Below are 25,827 nucleotides of genomic sequence, written 5' to 3' on the forward strand. Positions count from 1 at the left end.
TATTCTTTACTACTAAATAATATTCTAAGAAACATCCAGTATGGGGTTGGCCTTCACCAACATTTCAGATAAATAAAATATCAGAAAGTCACTGTTTAATAGAAAAAAAAAAAGTAATTTCCAATTACCACCAACATTCTAACAAACACTAACAAAGCAAAGTCATCTACATCTAGGTGTATGTGGTGTGTGGGTACAAAAATGTACATGCATTATGTGCATGAATATGTATATATCTCCATGTAGTATACACATATACATGTGTAGTGTATGTTCAAGTAATAAAGACTAAAGAATGGGCAAAATACCAAAACTATCAGAATCACTTTCAGTGGTAAGTAAATAACAATTATTTTCCCCTTCTTCCACCTTTTCTGTTTTTTCAAACTTCCCACCGTGATCATTCGTATATAGAAAAGGAAAAATCAACAACTTTATTTTTATCACACATGTGAAGATGTATGTTTTTATAAGGTATGCTCATCTCCTCATATCAAAAAAGCCAGGCACTAAATAGAAACCCACACACCCTGTGCCACCAAAAAAAACCCATGAATTGGAAAGTGAAGCTGAGTTTCTCTTTTTTTTACTATATGCAAACCTTTTTATTAAGAGTAGAAAAAAGGCTGGGTGCAGTGGCTCACGCGTATAATCCCAGCACATTGGGAGGCTGAGGCAGGAGGATCACAAGGTCAGGAGTTCAAGACCAGCCTGATCAACATGGTGAAACCCTGTTTCTACTAAAAATACAAAAATCAGCCAGGCGTGATGGTGGGCACCTATAATCCCAGTTACTTGGGAGGCTGAGGCAGGAGAATCACTGGAACCCAGGAGGCAGAGGTTGCAGTAAGCTGAGATTGCACCACTGCACTCCAGCCTGGACAGAGCATGACTCCACCTCAAAAAAAAAAAAAAAAAGAGAGAAGAAAATAAGTCCGTTGTCAAATTGCTACGTATATCCTTCGAGTGTTTCATAAACGATACCGCCACATCTTACCCTTTGTTTTCTGAGATATCTGGTTCTCCATGTCCTTAATTGTGCTTCTCCACGTAGAGCTAAAATGGGTAGCATGAATGGGTGTGTACACTCACACGCATGTACACATGCGCACACTCACACACCATCCCTGATATATGCATCTCAGTCTCTGACCATAACACCAATCACTAAGAACATGATTCTTCCCAAACTACAGGTGCTGTCCCAGGCTACTGGGCTCACTTCCTCACACTCCACGGTATGCAGGGTACCCAGGTCCCCCTCTGCACCCTCTCTGTTTCATGTTTCCACAGGAAAAGACATACAGTGTTTAAAGCAAACTCCTGATTATGCACGCTAATGAAGGCAAACATTGGCACAGATGCGTGTTTGGCACGAGATTTCCCTAATTGCATTTTGCTTAGGCTACCATCAAAATTAGTTAGTGTTCCCCCAAACACACGCACAGCAGAGGGAGGAGGAGATGCCAATCGAAAGGACTTGTGGGTGATGGAGGGATGGCAAAACTGTGAAATCGACCTCAAATCAAAGAACCTTTTCCATACTCAACGCCTACATGCTGACTAATGTCATGTTGAACTGGTCTTAAAAGTGCAGAGGAAATCTAGAATACATTCTATAATATCCTGGATGAATGGTAAGTGTTGGAGCTCCAATCTAGTTAGGTAACTCCTTGCTCCGCTTCTGAGATAGGAATTTTTATTTTATTTTATTTTATTTTATTTTTTGAATCAGAGTCTCCCTCTGTCATCCGGGCTGGGGTGCAGTGGCGCGATCTCAGCTCACTGCAGCTTCTGCCTCCCGGGTTCCAGCTATTCTCCTGCCTCAGCCTCACAAGTAGCTGGAATAACAGGTGGATGCCACCATGCCCGGCTGGTCTCGAACTCCTGACCTCAAGTGATCCGCCCGCCTCAGCTTCCCAAAGTGCTACAAGTACAGGTGTAAGCCACTGCACCCGGCTGAAACTTTTTTTTTTTTTTAAGATAGATTTAAGAGATGCCTTTCTACAACTCCCATCTGCTGGAGAAACTCTGACCAATTCTCTATCATTTCTGTATGGTAACCTTCAAATAACAGAAGAAAGTGGTCCTGTCTTCCCTTATTGCTTCCTCCTCCGGGTAAGCTGCTATTCTTGGCAGGGTTTCCTGTCACCATTTTGGTTCTGCTCGTGTGACTACTCCACTCACTCAAGGTTTTCCTTAAAATGCTGACCATGGAGCTGGCTATAGTCCTCAAGGGCTGGAGTGCCCTCCTGAAAATTCAGTGGGATCAGGACACTATGCTCCCTTTAGCCCAAGAGCGGGCTCATTCATCTGCAGTGACCACATCACGCCTCTGACAGACACTGATGCCAAGCCAAACCTTCTGTATATGTACAACAATTTATTCTTTTCATCTGATTGTCCCCAAACTGTACAGGACATCACATTCCTGCTTTTTAAAGGTTATCTGGCAGGTTTCTGTCTGCCATCCTGGGCTACTAAGGGTATTTAGACGTCGCACCGAAGATCCTGCACGGGTCTTCTTGGATACCACGTCTCCCATCCAGATGCGATATCCAGTTCAGAAATAGTCAGCAGACACATTTTTGGCTGTGTCCATTCAGGAATAAGGAAAAAAAAGAAAAAGTGGGCTGGGCTCAGTGGCTTATGCCTATAATCCCAGCACTTTGGGAGGCCGAGGCGGGCAGATCGCATGAAGACGGGAGTTCAAGTCCAGCCTGACCAACATGGAGAAACCCCATCTCTATTAAAAATACAAAATTAGCCGGGCACGGTGGTACATGCCTGTAATCCCAGCTATTTGGGAGGCTGAGGCCGGAGAATCGCTTGAACCTGGGAGGTGGAGGTTGCGGTAAGCTGAGATCGCGCTGTTGCACTCCAGCCTGGGCAACAAGAGTGAAACTCCGTCTCAAAAAAAAATTTTAAAAAGTCATTAAAAGCTGCAGGAGAGAGAATGACATAAATAAGCAGAAACAAGATGAGCCAAAAGAGCCACAGAACCCAGAATCCTGGGGGGCCTCACCATCAGCACAATCCCGGGACAGACAACATTACTGCTCATGTTGGCCAGGAGGCACCTTGTGTCTTCATAAAATACTAACACCAACCCCCTTTAAAAAAAATTCACATGATCTTGCCTTGATGTATGTTATTTGCAAACAGGAGTCCTATCTAACATAGAAACTATTCTGGTAGAAAAAGTGAGTGTCCCACATAAGGTACCTTGCAAATTACTATTAAGGTATCGGGCAGTCTGTCCTGCCAGTGTGATGCTGATTCAGTAATTAACTTTCTTTGGTCCGTTCCAGCCTGCTTCAAATCCGCAAGGATCCCTGCTCTCCGAAGGGCATTTTGTTATCTTAACCCTCAAGGCTTTCAACCATTGTACTCTCACTTCTCCTTGGCTTCCCTGATTCCCCGAAGTCCATCTTTTTCCCACTTATACTTGCTGCCACACAATCTGGCCAAGGGAGTTGGCCTTCGGTATCCATGGGTTCTGCATCCCTGGGTTCCACTAACTGCAGATCCAAAATGTTTTTAAAAAGAAAAAACAGATGGTTGTATCGTATCTGTACTGCATATGTACAGGCTTGTTTTGCTTGTCACTATTCCCTAAACAATACAGTATAACAACTATTTACATAGCATCAGGTATTATAAGCAATCTAGAGATTGCTTATAATATACTGGAGAACGTGCATAGATTTTGCGCAAATACTATTTTGTTTTGTTTTGTTTTTTAACTGAGATGGAGTCTCGCTCTGTCGCCCAAGCTGGAGTGCAGTGGCACGATCTTGGCTCACTGCAACCTCCATCACCCGGGTTCAAGCGATTCTCCTGAATCCCTCCCCCAAGTAGCTGGGATTACAGGCACCCATCACCACACCTGGCTAATTTTTGTATTTTTAGTAAAGACAAGGCTTTGTCATGTTGGCCAGGCTGGTCTTGAACTCCTGACCTCAGGTGATCTGCCCGCTTCAGCCTCCCAAAGTGCGGGGTTACAGGCATGAGCCGCCTCGCCTGACCTACACTATTTTATATAAGGAACTTGATCACCCATGGATTTTAGTATCTGTGGGGGAGCAGAGGTCTGGATCCAATTCCCCACAAATACCAAGGGATGACGGTACGGTGACATTAATGAAATAATATCAATGAATAATTTCTGCTTCCAAAAACACTGCATGGTGCCCCAGCCAAAGAATCACCCAAGGTTGGACTCTAGACAAGTTATAAGTAACTCTAGACTCCAAATTGATAATAGAAGACCCTGCCCCTTAGAAAAAAAACATGAAAATGCATATCCACACAAAAGCTTGTACACAAATATTTCGTAGCAGCGCTGGCTGTAATAGCCAAAAAGAAAGATAACCCAAATGTCCATCAATTAATGAGTGGATAAATAAAATATGGTACAGCCATACAATAGAGTATTACTCAGCAATAAAAAGAAGTGAAGTACTGAGACACGATACAACAAAGACGAACCTCAAAAACATGCCAAGTGAAAGAAGTCAGTCAAAAAAGACTCCATACTGCATAATTCCTTTTATATAAAATGTCCAGAACAGGAAATCTATGGAGACAAATTAAATGGTTGGGGTTGGCGATTGGGTAGGAAGAGTTGGAGGGAAATATGGATGGCTGGTAATGGGTACAGAGTTTCTTCTGTCCTAAAAACAATTTTGAGGATGGTAGCAAAACTTTATAAATGTACTAAAATTATGGAACTGGCTGTGTATGGTGGTTCATGCGTGTAATCCCAGCACTTTTGGGAGGCTAAGGCAGGCGGATCATTTGACTCAGGAGTTCAAGATCAGCCTGACCAACATGGTGAAACCCTCTCTCTACTAAAAATGCAAAAAATTGGCCAGGCATGGTGATGCACACCTGTAATCTCAGCTACTCGGGAGGCTGGGCATAAGAATTGCTTGAACCTGAGAGGTGGAGGTTGCAGTGAGATCACACCACTGAACTCCAGCCTGGGCAAAACAGTGAGACTTTGTCTCAAACAATAAATATAAGTGGCTCATGCCTGTAATCCCAGCACTTTGGGAGGCCGAGGTGGGTAGATCACTTGAGGTCAGGAGTTTGAGACCAGCCTGACCAACATGGTGAAACCCCGTCTCTACTAAAAATACAAAGTTAGCTGGGTGTGGTGGCACATGCCGGTAATCCCAGTTACTCAGGAGGCTGAGGCAGGAGAATCACTTGAATCCAGGAGGTGGAGGTTGCAGTGAGCCAAGATCGCGTCAGTGCACTCCAGCCTGGGCAACAAGAGTGAAACTCCATCTCAAGAAATAAAACAAAATAAATAAAATAAAATAAATAAAATAAAATTATGGAAGTGTACATTTTAAATGGATGAATTGGAAGGGGTATGAATTATAGTTCAACAAAGCTGTTTTTTTAAAAATCCATTAGAGGATCATCTATTACCACAGTATAAAGAAAAGGAATAGGCCGGGCGCGGTGGCTCAAGCCTGTAATCCCAGCACTTTGGGAGGCTGAGACGGGCGGATCACGAGGTCAGGAGATCGAGACCATCCTGGCTAACACAGTGAAACCCCGTCTCTACTAAAAAAAAAATACAAAAAACTAGCCAGGCGAGGTGGTAGGCGCCTGTAGTCCCAGCTACTCGGGAGGCTGAGGCAGGAGAATGGCGTGAACCCGGGAGGCGGAGCTTGCAGTGAGCTGAGATCCGGCCACTGCACTCCAGCCTGGGCGACAGAGCGAGACTCCGTCTCAAAAAAAAAAAAAAAAAAAAGAAAAGGAATAGACTCAATACCCTAGTTTTTTTAGTTCATTAAAATGTGGGTCAAAATCCTAAATTTAACATATCCATAACGTTCATAAGGCAGTTTATATAGTTAATTCCATATAATTTGCATTGTACCAGATTGGTTAGGGACAGGGGCTTTGGAATGAAACTAGGTTTAAGTCCCAACCCCTTCACTCACATGTTGAATGACCTTGGATCCTCCTCCAAGCCCCAGCTTCTCTAGATGTAAGATGAGGAAAATAATAGTGCTTCTTTCACCGATGAGTGAGTACCTGACACAGTGCAGCACTCAAACAGTAACTTTATAAGTAAATAAATAACAACAACAAAACCAAGTACTTGTGTGCAATATACTAAACCTTGCTAGAAGACACAGATAATACAGCCCCTTTCTTCGATTAGATTATTACACCAAGCTGTTTAGTGCTGCAATAATAAGAATGCTATGGACTGAACATTTGTGTCCCCCAAAAATCCGTATGTTGAAATTCTAATCCCCAAAGTGATGTATTTGGAGGTGGAGCCTTTGCGGGGTGATTAGGCATGAGTAGAGTCCTCGTGAATGGTATTGATGCTCTTATAAGAAGAGACACTACCAGCCTAGACAACATGCTGAAACCCCACCTCTACAAAAAATAGAAAAAAATTAGCCAGGCAGCAGCCGGGCACAGTGGCTCACACCTGTAATCCTAGCACTTTGGGAGGCCGAGGCAGGTGGATCACTTGAGCCCAGGAGTTTGAGACCAGCCTGGTCAACATGGTGAATCCCTACCTCTACTAAAAATACAAAACGTAGCTGGGCATGATGGTACATGCCTGTACTCCCAGCTACTCGAGAGGCTGAGGCACAGGAATCACTGGAATGTGGGAGGTGGAAGTTGCAGTAAGCTGAGATCATGCCACGGCACTCCAGCCTGGGCAACAGAGTGAGACTCTGTCTCAAAGAAAACAAAAAATAGCCAGACATGGTGGTGCACACCTGTAGTCCCAACTACTTGGGGGGTTGTGGTGGGAGGATCACCTGAGGCTGGGAGGTTGAGGCTGCAGTGAGTCATGATCACACCACTGCACTCCAGTCTGGGTGACAGAGTAAGACCCTGTCTCAAAAATAAAAAACAAAAAGAAGAGACTAGAGGGATCCTCTCTCTCTGCCATGTTAGGATAGAGAGAGAGAGGAGACTGTCTTCAAACCAGGAACCCAATCAGCAGGGACCTTGGTCTTGGACTTCCTCACCTTCAGAACTGTGAGAAATAAGTTTGTGGATTAAGCTGCCCTGTTTGTGGTATTTCTTTACAGCAGTTCAAACTGCCTAAGACAAAGACCAATAAAGCATTATGAGGAGAGATTTGTGCAGAAGACATTTAAACTGGGTCAAGCGGAAATTCTTGAATTAGAGAATGAAAAGAGGGAAGGAAAGGAACAAAATGATAAGCACGTCTCCCATGCAATATGCTTTTGCTAACTCTTATCCAAACACCAGAGACCCGGGGGCTAGATGTTTCAACGATTATCAGCACGCTGTATATCCGTATGAAAAACCACAAGGTAATGTAGAAACCATTGGCTAAAATCATAGGTGACAAAAGGCATGACTTGAGATTTACGCCCTGTCTAGAACATAAAGGTAGAAGAAAATGAAAAGCAGAGAGATTGATTGTATATTTTGACCAAGGTACAAGGATCAAGTACATAAATTTCAATTTCCAATTTCCACATTTCTGATCATTAGCTACCACATTCCTATGTATCTTATGAAAGAAAGCAAGAAATGAATTATCTCAGAGCCAAACAACCTCCTGACAACTCTTTGGTCTGGTTTTTTTTTTCCAAAAGACTGATTACCTCCAATGACATTGCTCTCTGAAAAGGCAATTAATGAGACGGATGTAGCACACTGAATGAGAGGATTGAAGTACCTATGCTTTATCTTTTGACAGTTTATAAACAGATTTTTTTAACATGTCAGTCAATTGGTGATATTTTAAATGAGATCACAAAAGTCAAGGTCTTTGCTACAAAAGACATGGCAACAAACTAAAAAAATTAATGAAAGCATGTGATTCTAGTGTAAAAGAACCACCGACGTGACATTATTGGTTCAAGAAATACGCTTTTGTGCCTTCAATATGGAAAAGTAATCAATTTCACCTTGGCGAATTATCATTATGCACTTATGTTTAAACTAGATGTCTGAATATTATCAATATCTTTTAAAAGTGTAAAACATAGGCCAGGCATGGTGGCTTACACTTGTAACCCCAGCACTTTGGGAGGCCGAAAAGGGCAGATCACCTGAGGTCAAGAGTTTGAGACCAGCCTGGCCAACAAGGTGAAACCCCGTCTCTACTAAAATTATGAAAATTAGCCTAGCGTGGTGGTGGGCGCCTGTAATTCCAGCTACTCGGGAGGCTGAGGCAGGAGAATCACTTGGACCCAAGAGGCGGAGGTTGCAGTGGGCGGAGATTGTGCCACTGCAATCCACACTGGGCAACAAAGCGAGACTCCTTCTCAAAAAAAAAAAGTGTAAAACATAATAGTTTCATAAATTCAGAATACTTAAAAGAGTAACGCTTTTAATCCCAGCCCTGTCACGATCTAAACATACAGTGATTCTCTCAGAGACAGGGGCCACTAATCATTACAAGGATTGTGCAAAATGATGTTCAGTGAACACCTATTATGTTCCCGACCCTAGGCTACATCCCACTCCCCAGGAACTCAAAAGTTGGCAGGTTGAGTCCTTTCCCAGGCACCTCTTCACACTTCAACAGTTCTTTCACTCAGCCTTACAAACAGGCTCAAAATGGGCTTTCACAGATTCACCAAACTGATACCGGCCTTGTCCACCAACACTGCACACCTATCTCTTTCAGGCTGTCATTTCCAGGGACAATTCCTGATATGCCTTCGGAAAGAAAACCTCCTGTATCTACATCACACTGCAGGTATCACACTGCATATGTGTATCTTCATAGCTGTATCTATCTACTACATAAGGTTACACACCAACAGGACATGTCCATGTCAATAAGGCAGGCATGAGAAATGAAAAGCAGAGCTCATTACAGTACGTGGGGCACCTGATTTCTTTAAGACCAGCTTCATTTGCTGTTATTCTCCACTTTCCAGAGTGAAAACCTGGAATGGAAAATGAAACGGCGCTTCCAAGGTTATGCTGCAAATCATCAGAACAATCTGGGCCAATGGACAGGTTTCTTGATGTGACAGCTGCTCCTCTATCTGCTGGGACCTGCTGTGTTGAAATTATCATATGCAATCAAGCACCTCAGGAGCAATGCAAATTGCTAAAATCTAAGTAGAGCAGGTGAAGACATTTGCTGGCTGATGACCATATTCTTGTAACGCACTCTGGGGCCACATATCCTGCGGTGTTCAGAGATGCGCTTCCAGTCTCAAGCAGGGCACTGGGCACCTCGTAAGTTTAATGAACGAATAAGGCAATTAAGATACTCAAGGAAATATATAACATCTGAAGAGGCCTTGGAACTAGAAGTATTCAAGCAAACACACCATCAAATGAAAAAAGGAATGTCAAAGATCAAGGGGGAAGGGACCCAAATTAAAAATGTTTTTCCTGGGAGGCCAAAGCAGAAGAATTGCTTGCAGTCAAGAGGTCAAGACCAGCCCGGGCAACATGGCAAGACCCCATCTCTACAAAAAAAAAAAAAATCTTTCTTTTTTTTAATTAGCTAGCATGGTGGCACACATTAGTAGTCCCAGCTACTCAGGAAGCTGAGATGGGAGAATTGCTTGAGCACAGTAGTTTGAGGCTATAGTGAGCTATGATCGCACCACTGCACTCCAGCCTGGGTGACAAAGCAAGACCTGTTTCTAAAAAACAAAAGAAAGAAAGCTTTCCCAACCTCCTTGAATTATTCTGTATCGTCTCTTATACTTCAGGATCATACAGCTTGAGTTTGCTTTAAATTTAAAAACCAGAATCCACAAATATCTTACCTTAAGTCCCACAAATAGGTCAAGAGCTGTGAGTGGAGACCCAAGAGGGTTGCACACAAGCGCTACACATACCACTAATGGAACAGGAAACCGTTTTTAGTGGTACATGGAAAACCATGTTTAAACTTTATAGTTATAATTATTTTTCAATGTGTATTAAAAAATGTATTAGCAGCACATTAAGCCCATGACATCAGGACTAGGTAAAGTAACCTCACACCCACACAAGCACACACACACTGACATGATTTGAATGCTGTCCCCTCTAAATCTTTTGTTGAAATGGAATCCCCACAGTTGGAGATGGGGGCTAGCGGGAGGTGTTTGGGTCATAGGAACAGATTCCACATGGCTTCATGCTGTCTTTTTTTTTTTTTTTTTTGAGACAGAGTTTCACTCTTGTTGCCCAGGCTGAAAAGCAATGGCGTGATCTAGGTTCACTGCAACCTCTGCCTCCCAGGTTCAAGCGATTCTCCTGCCTCAGCCTCACAAGCAGCTGGGATTACAAGCACCTGCCACCATGCCTGGCTAATTTTTTGTAGTTTTAGTAGAGACAGGGTTTCACCATTTGACCAGGCAATGCTGTCCTTTCAATAGTGAGTTCTTTACAGACAGACACAGATTTTTTAAAAACAAACTTTATTAGGTTAATAATTATAATCAACCATCATAAAATAGAATGGGAGTTTCAAAACCATACAAGCAACACGGCTGGCACAAAAGAAGGGTGGGGTCGAGGGTCCCAAGGCATTTTGGGGTGGGAGACACAGGGAGAGCCAGAGAGTCACCCAGTGTCTGTGGGGATGGCTGGGTCAAGGCAATAAGCTAGGATCTGTACAAGTGAAACATTCACCAGAATGTGACCCACCCTGAAATAGGAGGGAGGAAAATCTTTAAGAGTCTTACAGGTAAGGTCCCAAAACTACAAAATAATAAGAGGGAAATGTATATTCCTCACCCAGTCTTGGCACCAATTTTGTGCTTTAAAAAATATACTGCACTGGAAGATTTAAAAAAAAAAAAAAAAAAAAAAGGTACTCTACACCAGCTGTTTAAAACATAAATCTTATGAACAAATATGTATATATAATATATTTTTAATATTTGATTTAAAATTAAAATGTTTAATATATATTTATATATTATATATTAATTATATATTATATAATTATATATTAATTGGTATTATATTAATTTATTTATATATTGATACATTAATTGATGGTATATTGTTATTTATACTGATATTAATATGTTATATATAATAAACATTTTTAACAAATAAATCTTCTATTGTATCTATGCAGAAATGAACCAAAGTTAGACTCTAAGAGAGTTAACTTCAAGGTCAAAGCAAGGGCGAAGGCAGTGGCAGATGCTGGGGTATGCTCTGTGGAGTGGCTGCCAGGGACAGGACATCTCTCTCCTGCCAGCAGCCCGCGCCAGCCGTCTTGAGGCCCTGAGAGGGGTTGTGATGAAATGGGGCTGTTTCCCTGGGCCCGCAGCCCTGGCACAGGTGCTAAACAGAGACCTGTGTTGGCTTCTGTGATGCTCAACTCTGCTCCTGGTCTCCCCCATCCCACTCTGCCCCTGGCTTCTCAGGGAATGGAGACCCACTCACCCTCCCTTCTTGGTTCTGGGGGTCCTCTGGCATGCCCAGAGCTTCTGAGGATGCAGTTGGGAAATCTCACCTAGAAAAGCAAAAGCAAAATCAAACCCACACCGAAAGACCCACAGTTGACTAAAGAAATGCAACCATGTGCAAAGGTGTCTAAGCTCAAGAGGTAAGTGGCTACCCGGAGACACGGGGGAACTGCCGCAGCCCTTCCAGACGGGCCGCTGAGACACCCATATTCCATGTGAGGCTATTTTTCCCTGAGGGGCCTGCTCTGGAACTCGGAGCAGAGACCCCTGGAAACTGCAGGGCAAGGGACCCAAAGACATCCTTGTGCCTGTGCACGCGTGCAACATGCGCCACAGCTATGGCCCAGGGAGGATAGGCCAGGCACACACATTCTAGGGAGGGAGAAGGTGGAAGGAAAGTAACAGCCAGAGAGAGGTGACTGAAACAAGGTTTTCCTTCTAGATGGAATCCATAAACGGCTTTTGTTATTATTAAAAGAATAACTACAAGATACAGGGGCAGTGACAGCCGGAATGGATGCTGGGTGCTTATTTGCCTGCGGAAGGTCCTTGGTTTCTGCCTTGGTGTCCAGGGTGTTTTTGACGTCCTGAGCTTTATCTGCTGTGGAATGGCCCCGCTGGGCTGGGCACCTGTGGCCCGGCACCAGCTCTTGTCTAAGCACCTCTTAGAACTTCCGGTACCTGCTCTCTTAGCTGTGTCACCACATGCCAGACCCACCACCCTGGGCCCCCCAGGTGGCCACAGCCTTCTCTTCTCCCAGAGATGTGAGGAAACCCCGTCCCACCCTGAGAGCAGACTGAAGCTCAGTACAGGGCGTTTGTAGAAATTTATTCTTTTTTTGGTGCGGGGGGTGGTTGAGACAGGGTTTCCCTCTTGTCACCCAGGTTAGAGTGCAGGGGCACCATCTCAACTCACTGAAAGATCTGCCTCCCGGGTTCAACCAATTCTCCTGCCTCAGCCTCCTGACTGGCTGGGACTACAGGCGCCCACCACCCCGCCCGGATAATTTTTATATTCTTAGCAGAGACAGGGTTTCTCCATGTTGGGCAGGCTGGTTTCTAACTCTTGACCTGAAATGATCCGCCCACCTCGGCCTCCCCAAGTGCTGGGATTACAGCATGAGCCACCGAGCCTGGCCTCTGTCTTTTTTCAAGGAGGGTCTGTATATGGATGGTGTGCAGGGACGCCGTCTTCTGACGATGTCGGGAAGGGGAAAAGAGGAACCTGTGTCAGAATCGGTCCTTGTCCCGTGGAGGCAGCCAGCGAGGATGAAGGGGAAGACCAGGGACTTCTCTCCACAGCTGCAGACACTGGTCCAAGGCGCAGGGTGCCAGCCCCAGTGGTGGGTGGCTCAGTGAGTTGGTGCCAAGTAGCCATGCGTGGTGGCCCATGGTGAGCGTCACTGGGGGAGGAGGTGGACCTGGAGGGAAGCCGGCAACAGCAGTGTGTGGGTCTCTCCCAGGTGCACCTTCCCCAGGGCCAGGTGTATAGAGTGAAGTCACCTCTTCCCAGTGGCCCTAATGAGGGGGCCTGGAGCCTGGTGCCTGCTGCGAACATGCAGGCTGCCCGAGCACGACTTCTGTGAATGGTGAGTTCTCATGAGATCTGGTTGTTTAAAAGTGTGTGGCACCTTCTCTCCCTCTCTTGCTCAGGCTTTCACCATGTGACATGCCTGTTCCCCCTTCACTCTCCACCATGATTATAGATTTCCTGAGGCCTCCCTAGAAGCCTAGCAGATGCCAGCAAAAGCTACTTGTACTGTCTGCAAAATGACGAGCCAATTAAAGCCCTTTTCTTTATAAATTACCCAGTCTTGGGTATTTCTTTATCCAATGCAAGAAGACCCTAATACATACACACACACACACACACACACACACACGTACACATACACCTCTTATGGGAATACGGTGAATCTGATAAAGAAGGGTACAAATGCCAGAAGTTGATCTCCAAGACACAGGGGACAGGGTGGTCAAGAGAAAGTGCAGAGCCGGGCATGGTGGCTCACGCCTATAATCCCAACACTTTTTGAGGCAGGAAGATCACTTGAGACCAGGAGTTCAAGACCAGTCTGGGCAATAGAGCAACACCCCATCTCTACAAAAAAATTAAAATAAAATAAAAGCCAAGCATGGTGATGCACACCTACAGTCCCAGCTACTCAAAAGGCTGAGGCAGGAGGATCATTTGAGCCGAGGACTTGGAGGCTATGATAATGCCACTGCATTCCAGCCTGGGTGACTGAGCAAAACCTTGTCTCTTAAAAAATAAAAAATAAAAATAAAAACGGGGAAAGTGGAGGGAGCCAGGAGGCTAGACGTTAAGCCCTGCTGCTTATGTTTTTGTGCCTCAATTTCTTCATCTGTAAAATGGGGATAATAATTGAATCTACATCACAGAGTTCCTATGAGAATTGAATAAATTAAAAATAGTAAGCACTCAACAGAAGCATTACCTATCACTAAAATTCAACACAAATTTAAGGTAAAAGCAAGAAGACAAGGGGAAAAGAGGGGGGACCACAGGCTGCCAGCAGCAACAAGCACTGACTCTGCTAAGCCAGGGTTCAGAAAACTTTCTCTGCAAAGGGCCAGATGGTAAACATTTTAGGCCTTCCTGGCCATAAGGTCTGTGTCACAAGCACTCAACTCCACCACTGGAGCATGAAACGAGCCACGGGCAATACGTACAAGAATGGGTGTGGCTACATTCCAATAAAATTTTACTCATGGATGCTGACATTTGAATTTCATATAACTTTCCCATATCACAAAGCATTATTCTTCTTAGGATATTTTCCCCAACCTTTTTTTTATTATTTTTATTTTATTTTATTGAGACGGAGGCTCTCTCTGTCACCCAGGCTGGAGTGCAGTGGCGTGATCTCAGCTCACTGCAACCTCTGCCTCCCGGGTCCAAGCAATTCTCCTGCCTCAGTCTCCCGAGTAGCTGGGATTACAGGTGCCTTCCACCACACCCAGCTAATTTTAGTATTTTTAATAGAGACAGCATTTTGCCATGTGGGCCAGGCTGGTCTGGAACTCCTGACCCCAGGTGATCTGCCTGCCTCAGCCTCCCAAAATGCTAGGATTACAGGCGTAAGCCACCGCCCCCAGGCTCCCCAACCATTTAAAACCATAAAGTCTATTCTTAGCCTAAGTAACGAAACAAGGCAGTGGTCGGCTGAGTTGCTGAGCCACGTGCTACACACCAGGCACACACAGGCTGCCCAACTACATTTATATTCATATGAACAGACTGGTCAGGGAGACAATCAGAGTCCCATGCATGGGACACTGCCATTTAATCTCTTATTTTCGATCTCCAGAGAGAGAAAGATTTTAACCAATATTTGATGAACTGTCTAAACTACTTAGTGAGAACAAGCTTCAATTTATCTATCTTAGCCCTGGTATTTTTCTATATAAATCAATTCCTAAAGTACATATTTTATAACTATAAACTCAAGCCTCCACTCGGAGTTTTGGGCTCTTCATTCTGCACTCCACCACACATTATGTCCAACATGACAAATTTATTTCATTACATTCAGTAATCAGGAATATTTCCAGCAGTGGGAAGAAGCCTTGGAACATATCACTTTTCAGTATGGATTCCTCATTTTAAAGATATACTTTTAAAAAATCTATCAGAGGAATTTTTTAGAAAGCACAAATACTTTCTTAAGCAAGAATGAGAAATGAGAGATGTTTGGAGAATTTATATTCATTCATTCCTCAGTACCCACTTTGTGGATGCAGTATTATGGGCATAATGTTTTCAGTTTTGATTAAATAATTAATGAGGTAAAAACAAGGTATTATTTAAATTCTCTTCAATCACCGGAAGAACAGAACCTCAGGACTCCAACTTGCTTGTTTTTCTCTATTCTCTAAAGCAATTTGAGAATCTCACTAATGGACAAGTTGTAAAACTTCTGTATTACTGTTATCAAAAATGACAAGTGATTTGCCAGTATACACGTTCACTTCACTATCGTACCCTTTAAGATAGTATCTTCCAATTTAAACTTGATCTTGGCTTTGCCTTTTCCTATGTATTGAAATTACATTAGCTCTTCTCATCAGCATCCCCTTAGAAGTAAGAAGTAATAATGCAGGAGCACCTGTGCAATCACAGATGTTACGAGCAGGAAGAAGGCCACCAGACAAGATTCCAGGAGGTGAAACATCGTATCAGCCCAGAAGACAGCCATGATCCATGGGACCAAAGACTGACAGTTTTTAATCAAAACTTCATTATGGTTCTTGAAAAGTAAAGTCTGAAAACAAAAACAAACCACCTTGTATAAATATATTGTATATTTTGCCATTTGATCAAGCCCAGAGCTTTTTAAATGAACCTATGCCAGGAAACACTGATGGTCACCCATTAAAAAAAACTTTTTAATTGCATGCTGCTGAATTCTAATACATTCCAAATGGAGGCTTCTCGTTCTCCTTTCTTCATGCTGAAAGTGATGACTAGCTTTTCCAGGATCAAAACCAGACTAGCATTCAAAGATTCCTAGTCAGACCTGGGCACTCACATCAAAGGGACTTGTCTGGCCTTCTACCAGCCACGCCCCTTCTTAAAGGGGCAAGGATTCCCGGGCAGACAAGCAGATACCTTTCTAGAAGATACCAGGGCACCTTGGACCCAATGTCCACGTCCAGGCCCTCTAGGGGCTCTTTCTTAGTTCTGACCTCCCAAGGTAGTGGACGATACTACATGTGCACTCATAGGCCCAAGGGTAGCTCTTGGTGGGGATTTTAGAGGAGGCTTCTTTGTATACGCTGTTGTGTCCACAAAACCTTTCATGGTCCAAGATGGAGCCAGGGATGGAAGGATAAGGAAGGGTCATGGCTGGGGCCGGCTTTCCCCTACCTTACGATCCCACATGGTATTCTAAGGAGTCTGACCATTATAACTCTGAATCTAGCTTTCCAAGTCATTATGAAAGTCTAGCCGGGCACGGTGGCTCACCCCTGTAATCCTAGCACTTTGGGAGGCTGAGGCGGGCGGATCACAAGGTCAGGAGATCGAGACCACGGTGAAACCCCGTCTCTACTAAAAAATACAAAAAATTAGCCGGGCACTGTGGTGGGCGCCTGTGGTCCCAGCTACTCGGGAGGCTGAGGCAGGAGAATGGCATAAACCCGGGAGGCGGAGCTTGCAGTAAGCCAAGATCGCCCCACTGCACTCCAGCCTGGGGGACAGAGCGAGACTCCGTCTCAACAACAACAACAAAAAAAACAAAGTCTAGGCCGGGCACAGTGGCTCACCCCTGTAATCCTAGCACTTTGCGAGGCCGAGGTAGGTGGATCACCTGAGGTCAGGAGTTCAAGACCAGCCTGGCCAACATGGCAAAACCGTGGCTCTACTAAAAATACAAAAATTAGCTGGGCATGGTGGCAGGCGCCTATAATCCCAGCTACTCAAGAGGCTGAGGTAGGAGAATCGCTTGAATCCAGGAGGTGGAGGTTGCAGTGAGCTAAGATTGCACCACAGCACTCCAGCCTGGGTGATAGAGCAACACTCTGTCTAAAACAACGACAAATAAATAAATAAACGAACAATGGAAAGTCTACTTGTCAAGGTAGGAGAATACGTTTTATTTTACAATTTGTTAGCTTGACTTACAACAACTTTTATATATCTAGACAAAGGTCATATGCGCCTTCATTTGTATTCTTGCCCATAGGCCTGCTTTCTTCCACCAAAAAGAGATCATGAATGTCTTTTTTTTTTTTTTAATTAAAAGCTGCTAGATATATAAAAAGAGTACCTGATTTAGGAAGGTTCGACTTAACAGTTTTTGACTTTACAATGGCACAAAAGCAATAAGCATTCAGCAGAAATCATACTTTAAGTACCCATACACCCATGCTGTTTTTCACTTTCAGTACAGTACTTAATACATTACATGAGATACTCAACACTTTGTTATAAAACAGGCTTTGTGTTAGATAATTCTGCCTAACTGTAGGCTAATGTAAGCGTTTGAGCACATTTAAGGTAGGCTAGGCTAAGCTAGGATGTGCGGTAAATTAAGTGTATTAAATGTATTTTCACCTTAAGGTATTTTCAACTTACAATGGGTTTCCTGGGTCGTAGCCTCATTGTAAACTGATGAGCATCTGTACTCTCATTCTCAGAAGCCATGAAAAGATGTTATTTTTAGGCTGATTTGGTATTGTCTGCCTTGCTAAAAAGCTGAAAACGAGGCTGGGTGCAGCGGCTCACACCTGTAATCCCAGCACTCTGGGAGGCTAAGGCAGGCGGATCACCTGAGGTCGGGAGTTTGAGACCAGCCTGACCAACATGGTGAAACCCCGTCTCTAGTAAAAATTACAAAATTAGCCGGGCGTGGTGGCAGGCGCCTGTAATCCCGGCTACTCAGGAGGCTGAGGCAGGAGAATTGCTTGAACCCGGGAGGTGAAGGTTATGGTGAGCTGAGATGGCACCACTGCACTCCAGCCTGGGCAACAAGAGTGAAACTCTGTCTCCAAAAAAAAAAAAAAAAAAGTGCTGAAAATGATCTTCAATACCTGATATAGTGTAGACATTTGTCTCCTCCAAATCCCATATTGAAATGTGACCTCCAATATTGGAGGTGGGACCTGGTAGCAGGCGTTCTGGTCATGGGGGCAGATCCCTCATGAATGGCTTGGTGCCACGCTTGCAGTCATGAGTGAGTTCTTGCTCTATTAGTTCAAGCACGAGTGGGTTGTTTAAGAGAGACTGGCACCTCCTACACTCTCTCTTGTTCCTTCTCACCATGTGACATGCTTGCTCCCCCTTCATCTTCTGCCATGAGTAAAAGCTTCTTGCGGCCTCACAGAAGCCAGGCAGATACTGGTGCCTTGCTTATACAGAACCATGAGTCAAATAAACCTCTCTTCTGGTTTTTTTTTTTTTTTTTTTTGAGACTGAGTCTCACTCTGTCACCCGGCTACAGTGCAGTGGTACGATCTCAGCTCACGGAAACTTGCACCTCTTGGGCTCAAGAGATTCTCCTGCCTCAGCCTCCCGAGTAGCTGGGTCTACAGGTGCCCACCACAATGTCTGGCTAATTTTTGTATTTTTACTTAGGACAGGCTATCACCATGTTGGCCAGGCTGGTCTCAAACTCCTGACCTCAAGTGATTCGCCTGCTTTGGCCTCCCAAAGTGCTGGGATTACAGGCATGAGCTACTGTGCCCGGCCCTCTCTTTATAAATTACCGAGCCTCAGGTATTGCTTTATAGCGTTGAAAAATGGATTAACACAGTACTTTGCCAGAATTCTTAAAAATGAAAAATGAGCCGGGCGCGGTGGCTCAAGCCTGTAATCCCAGCACTTTGGGAGGCCGAGACGGGCGGATCACGCCGTCAGGAGATCGAGACCATCCTGGCAAACACGGTGAAACCCCGTCTCTACTAAAAAATACAAAAAACTAGCCGGGCGCAGTGGCGGGCGCCTGTAGTCCCAACTACTCGGGAGGCTGAGGCAGGAGAATGGCGTGAACCCACGAGGCGGAGCTTGCAGTGAGCTGAGATCCGGCCACTGCACTCCAGCCTGGGCGGCAGAGCGAGACTCTGTCTCAAAAAAAAAAAAAAAAAAAAAGAAAAATGAAATGCAACAGGCTGTCCACTGACGTCCACTTCTGAGGCTGCTTTTGAGCCATTACTATTCCATGAGCTCAACACCACCCTGTCCTCCCCAGCAGCATCCTCTACCTCTGCACCCAGAACATGCCCAAGAGACACGAAGGCTCCCAGAGGTGAATGCAGTCATATTGTGCCTTATAAAACCTGTGTGTGTCCGAACTGCTGGATTCCACATGAATGTCGGGAATCCCCTCCACCACCACTGAGAACCATGGCTAAAGTATATCTGAATTTTTTTAAGAGAAGAATTTCAGTACCTCCTTGGACTTCATTTGTTTGTGAGGACTTTTAACTTAGCCATTTTCTAAAGCTGAGAGTGTTTGTTTGAATGTGGAGTATCATAAAACGTCACTTAAGAAGTGGTTTTAATAGAAACAGAACCAGCACTTGGAATGCCCTAAGTCTTTCCTGACTTTACCACTGACTGTTACACTATATAATAACCATATGGCCTGCATTTCCAGGAGAGTTCCGATTTCATGTACCTTATTACATTAAATTAATAAATAGACTCATACTGATTCTTAAAGATTTTCTTCTTTTTTAATATTTTCCAAATGTTATATAATAAAGCACATGTTTTTTCATAATCAGAAACAAATAAAACTCATTTATATATTATGTAAATATACATTTATATTTATATTGTGTGTATATAAAAACCTGCATGTGAATGCTTATAGCAATTTTATTCATAATTGCTAAAACTCAGAAGCAGCCACAATGTCCTTCAGTAGGTGAAGGGATAATCAATGGTATATCACACAAAGGAATATTATCCGGCACTAAGAAAAAATGAGCTAGCAAGCCACAGAAAAATATGGAAGAACCCTGGATACATATTACTAAGTGAAAGAGGCCCATCTGAAAAAGCTACACACTGTACGACTCTAACTACATGACATCCTGGAAAAGGTAAAACGATAGAGACAGTAACAAGAGCAGTGGTTGCCAGGGGTGGGGGAAAGGAGGGATGAACAGGCAGAGCACAAAAGATTTTTAGAGCAGTGAAACCAATTTTGTGGGATACTATGTGGTGAACACACGTCATTATACATTTGTCCAACTGCACAGAAGGTACAACAGCAAGAGTGAAGCCCAGTGTAAACTATGAACTCTGGGTGGTGATGACAGTTGAACATTGGTTTGCTGTTTGTAAAAAATGCACCAGTCTGGGGCAGGATGTTATGGGTGCGGGAGGTGGACCGGGAGTGAGGGAGGAAGGGGTGTATGGGAACTCTCTGTGCTTTCGACCCAATTTGGCTGGCCACCTAAAACTGCTCTAAAAATGAAAATCTACTCATTCTCTCTCTCTCTCTCTCTCTCTCTCTCTCTCTCTCTCACACACACACACACACACACACACACACACACACTGCCAGAGGAGCCAGAGCAAACACACAGGGCTCATGTTTATGGCCACTTGCCTGACAGCAGTGGGCAACCATTCTCTCCACCTCCTTGCCCACAGCCTTGCTTTCTTCTTCCATGGTATGAAGCGATTCTAGTTGCTACCCACGAACTAGTAAGTGGGGCCGGGCATGATGGTTCACACCTGTAATCCCAGCACTTTGGAAGGCCAAGGTCATTTGAGGTCAGAAGTTCAAGACCAGCCTCGACAACACAGTGAAACCCCCATATCTACCAAAAATACAAACATTAGCCAGACATGGTGGTGCGTGCCTATAGTCCCAGCTACTCTGTGGCTGTGGCACCAGAATTGCTTGAGCCCAGGAGGCAGAGGTTGCAGTGAGCTGAGATTGCGCCACTGCACTCCAGCCTGGGCAACAGAGTGAGACTCTGTCTCAAAAAAAAAAAAAAAAGAAGAGGTGGAGGAGAACAAAACTAGTAAGTAGAGCTCTCTGGAGATGTCACTATGTCTCAGGGAGCTACTTCTAGAGAAGTGACAAATGGCCCCACACACAGATCACTGCTTGCCTCCAGAGAGAAGCAGTCCACTGGGGACTCGGTGCCGCTGCAGCCATGTGACAGTAAGGACAGCTTTTGCCACCAGAGCAGCAGAGAAAATTGGACAAGAGGGGCCCTCGGAGGCCGAGGTCATCCAAACACAGCCAATCACCAGATACGCCACAGAGGCGAAGAGGAGGGCCAACCTTGCATTTTCTACCACAAGAGAATGTATTGTTCTCTCCAACTGAGAAAGCAGATTGTGTTACACTTCTCCACATAAATGAACTTACACAGAGGGCATGGGGGTAGTAAAAGGTGCTAGACAAGAGAATAAATATTGACTAAAACATCTATCTTGGGGAGGGAACACATGCGTTCCCCCTGGCTGTCAGGTGAAAATTTTTGCTTTATAAATTGGGGAGGTTACTAAAAGGACGTGAGATGCATGGAATTCATGAACAGCTATCTGTGAAAAATCTATCCTAATTAGGAAACAACATGTACATGCCTGAAACAGCAGGCCAGCAGGGAGGGCCAGAACAGAAAGAAAAGGAGCGAAAACAAAATAAGGCATGTCTAGCAAATGGGTGCATCATTCTCCCTCTAGATTTAAAATTCAACAGGAACATGGCTTTTTTCCTCCGTAATGGCTGTGACATTGATTGGGATATAAGCTAATGGAGGTCCCCAGAGTGCTAAACTAAATTAGAGGAAGTCCTATAATTACAGCTGGCAGTTAATTATTATATGATGGGAATTGTAATCAAAGTAACAGATACACTATTATTTTCCATCTTCTCTGCAAAACACATCTAACAAAGTCTCTTAAGAGTCCAGGGGCTTGTTTTGTGGTTCAACTTATGCCGATTCCTACTGCCCAAAATCCACACAAGAACCTCGTTCTTGCAGGTGACTTGGGCTGTGACCTCCGTGCCTGCCCCATTCCTGCCTTTCCCACACATGCCTCCTGCCAATCTTCAACGCATTCGCAGGTCCCTCTGCCTGGAATGTTCTTTCTCCGGATTTCCATAGGGTCTCTCCCTCCATGCAGATCTCAGGATCACACCTCCTGGGGGAAAGCTCCCCAGACCACCCTGTCTACAACAGACACCCACCACCCTCTCCATGTCTATTCTCCTACCTGCCCCACTGTAGCTCCCGAAACACTGTCTGGCTCTCAGTTGGTCCTCAATAAATACAAAAATATATATATATATATATATAATGTTTAATATGATATAATAATATAAAATATTATATAATATTAATTACATTAGCAATTATAACAATCACATATTATATTTAATAATATTAATATAAAACTAAATATTGGGCCAGGTGCAGTGGCTTACGCCTGTAATCCCAGCGCTTTGGGCGGCCAAGGTGGCTGGATCACTTGAAGTCAGGAGCTCGAGAACAGCCTGGTCAACATGGTGAAATCCCGCCTCTACTAAAAATACAAAAATTAGCTGGGCCTGATGGCAGACGCCTGTAATCCCAGCTACTCAGGAGGCTGAGACAGGAGAATCACTTGAACCTGGGGTGGAGGTTGCAGTGAGCTGACATGGCACCACTGCACTCCAGGTTGGTGGAAAGAAACCAAAGCAAAAGGACCTGGGATCGCTGTGGTATCATTGTATTTAAGTGAACAACATTCTAGCAAGACCTATATTCAGACCAGCCTGGAAGTGATAAGGTCTGCGTTCAATTTAGCGGCAGATCTTCAGATGCAACATCAAAGAGGTAATGAAAGGGAATTGAGATTTTCGAGGTATCTTTTATATACTAAGCACTATGTTTGGCTCTGAAGAGGTATGATCTCTTAACAAAGAACCATCATGCCCCATTTATAAGTGTCATTTTATAAACAGCAAAAACTGAGGCAGAGAAGTTGGCCAAAGTCACACATACAGCAAGTGCCAAATTCCCACACAGATCTTTTTGCATCCAAAAGCTCTGCTAAGGGTCCATGTTTCAAATAGCTTCCTTCCTCTCTTCCTTCTCTCCTCCTCTTTTCCTCCCATTTTAATTCCTTTGGAAAAAAACTCACAAAGTAGAAACCAATATACAAACATCTTGATACCTGCCACCCAAAATGAACATTTCTAATTTAAATAATGACAATCACATTGACCAAATCAGCTCTTGGTTTAAGTTTCCCAATATCCCCGCACCAGAAATGAGATAACAGGACAAAGAGTTGGTGAAACCTCATTCAAATTACAATTTATGGCCACCCTTCCTGGCTTGGTGCCAACGCGTTATGATCCAAATCTGTTAGGGGGAGTCTTCCCAGTCAAAGGCAGCTCTGTGTCAAACAAACCTCTCTACACAGAAAGAAACCCTTTCATTCCATTCCAGAAGTCAGAACGTGAAGATGCCGGGCTGCCTTCTGCCAGGGCAGAAGGAAAGACATGGAAAACGGGAAAATGAGAAGGGGCAGAGGCAACAGGTCTCACACTAACCATTTACAGGAACAAAGGAACTGCAGAATTCTTCCCTGTTACCTTGTAGAATGGATGAACCATGGAATACCTGATAAACTTCTAAGCAAGCTTCAGCCTGCCCCTGTGTAGATTTGCACAGACTCCAAGCACCTCCGACTGCCATGGGATGAACATGGACCAATGTGTTGGCTTCCCTTTGACCTCCCCTCTACAACCCCCTCCCAACCTCCCCTCTGCACCAGCAGAATGGGACCCAGGGGCACAGGAAGTGCCTAATCTCTGCAAGCAAATGTCAATCTTCAGGGCAAAAAAAAAAAAAAAAAGGCTTTGTTCTTTAGAACCAGAGTTGAAACTAGGTTGAAATGACCACATAAATTCACTAACGAATTCACAAAGGAAGCACCTGTTCTCAGAAAGGCGTGGAAAATTGTAAAACAATCTGTCTTTTTATGCCATCCTTCTGAATGAAGAACTATGGATGAACTGGGCCTGGGGGAGACCTGGTCAGTTTTCCCACACAGTGGTAATGGTTTGTGTTACTGAAGAAAATGTCAAACTTTTTTTCTTAAATAAACCACCACAAAACTTTACTCCACTAAAAATGAAAAATAGCCATGGGACGTAGCCCACGTCTTTTCTATTCTCCCATCACACTTCAAATTATCTAAACACCTGATCAAGCGCATAAAGAAATGGTGGCTGTGCTATCGTTGCAAAATTCCCACTTCAGGCAGAACTCTGCCATCCTCATAGCACAGTACACAGTTCCCAGGCAGGAAAATTCTGTGTGCTCCCTCAGTAAAGGAGAAAAATTATAACCAATTACAATACCAAGGGCATTAGCCACTTTGATAAATATCTAAGCAGGCTTCAGTTTGTGCCTGGGCAGATATGGAGAACTATTTAGTGTGATATGAGAATACAGAGTTGATCATTTATCTTGTGAAACTGAAGAAGAAAGAGAAATGTAAACGTCAGCATCTCTTATCACCCAGGCTCTGTCTCTTCTCAAACAATTAAAAATAGACTTTGGGATGGGCCCGGTGGCTCACGCCTGTAATCCCAGCACTTTGGGAGGCCAAGGCTGGCAGCTCACTTGAGGCCAGAAGTTCGAGACCAGCTTAGCCAACGTGGAGAAACCCCATCTCTACTAAAAATACAAAATAAATAGATAAATAAAATAAAATAAAATTAGCGTTTTCCAGAAACTAAAAAGAAACAGCAAAGCCAAAATTAATTCCACAAGGCAGAATTGGTTGCTTTACTCATTTATACTATGTATAATAAAGAATAATAAATTTCTATTATTATAAATCTTACTTTGACATTTTAGATATAACATTAATGCCCCCTGAGATATACTAAAATTTGTCTATAAAGCAAGGAAATTATTTTTTTTTAATATTGGCTTGGATAAGTTCTCTCTTTAAAATTTATACCAGAGTATCCTTAAATACTTCGTGCCATTTTAAACTGATTTTGATTTAAGATATATTACAATCTATTAAAGTTTTAAAAATAATAAATTAACGTTTAGGTCAACTAAATTAAATAATTATATACAATATATTATTGCTTTAAATCCCAAGGCAAAGAAAGGAAATTGCTTCTTCTAGCTAACAGATGAATTGTATGCATCCACCGTGGGGGTAAATGCTTCCTTCATCTAAGAGAGCTTGCCCCGAAAGTTTCTATTGCTCACAGCAAACGTTGCAAAATGTGAACGTTTTTAAAATGGATGATTTGTATCTTGAGATCTATGTTATAGCCCAAGAGATGAGTAAACCATAGCTGTTACAAAGAGGTGTTATCTGAAAGTTTCCAAGCTTAAATTCAATATGACATTTAGGATTATTAAAACCCATGAAGATTTTTGACTTTGAGTTGATACAAGCGAAATGAGTGGCCCCCTGCACAAACAGGCACGCCTTTCCCTGGATCTTCAAAGCCAATATTTCAGCTCATAAATGTCTCTCACAAGTGTTCTTTATTCCCCTAACTCAAATAAAGCTAACTTCACGTTTGCCTTGGAAAACAGACCTTTTTCAAAGAATGTTGACACTTTCATTGATTTCTAAGGCACACACATACACTCACTCACACATCCTGATTTTTCTAAGTCAGAGAAGCCTGACTGTCAGCTATATATGGTCCTATCTACCAAAAAAAAAAACAAAACAAAACAAAAAAAAAAAATCACAAACCAATAAAAAAAAGCTAAACTAAAATTTTAAAGAATTGGAAGGAAATATAAGGCGAAATATAAGGACATCACTCTTTCTTTTTTTTGTTTATCTTTTCTTTTTTTGAGAGAGTCTCCCTCTGAAACCTGGGCTGGAGTGCAGTGGCGTGATCTTCGCTCACCGCAAGCTCCACTCCCTGGGTTCAAGCAATTCTCCTACCTC

The 25,827-nt window shown here is 43.6% G+C and overlaps 1 protein-coding gene across 8 annotated transcripts in view; it reads right to left on the reverse strand.

Moving 5' to 3' along the window:
- LOC105472738 (TIAM Rac1 associated GEF 1) overlaps positions 1 to 25,827 on the reverse strand; it is a 443,930-nt gene that overhangs the window by 258,598 nt on the left and 159,505 nt on the right. The window contains exon 1 of one of the 8 annotated variants that reach the window (XM_071095592.1): positions 23,483 to 23,501. The exons of 6 other annotated variants lie outside the window; for them this stretch is intronic. The gene's annotated coding sequence lies outside the window, so the exon portion shown is untranslated. Of the gene's footprint in view, positions 1 to 11,385; positions 11,405 to 23,482; positions 23,502 to 25,827 lie in introns of those variants that run through there. One more of the 8 variants, XM_071095589.1, reaches the window with a different exon arrangement.

This window comes from Macaca nemestrina, chromosome 4 (genome assembly GCF_043159975.1).
Source record: "Macaca nemestrina isolate mMacNem1 chromosome 4, mMacNem.hap1, whole genome shotgun sequence".
NCBI classification, from domain to species: domain Eukaryota; kingdom Metazoa; phylum Chordata; class Mammalia; order Primates; family Cercopithecidae; genus Macaca; species Macaca nemestrina.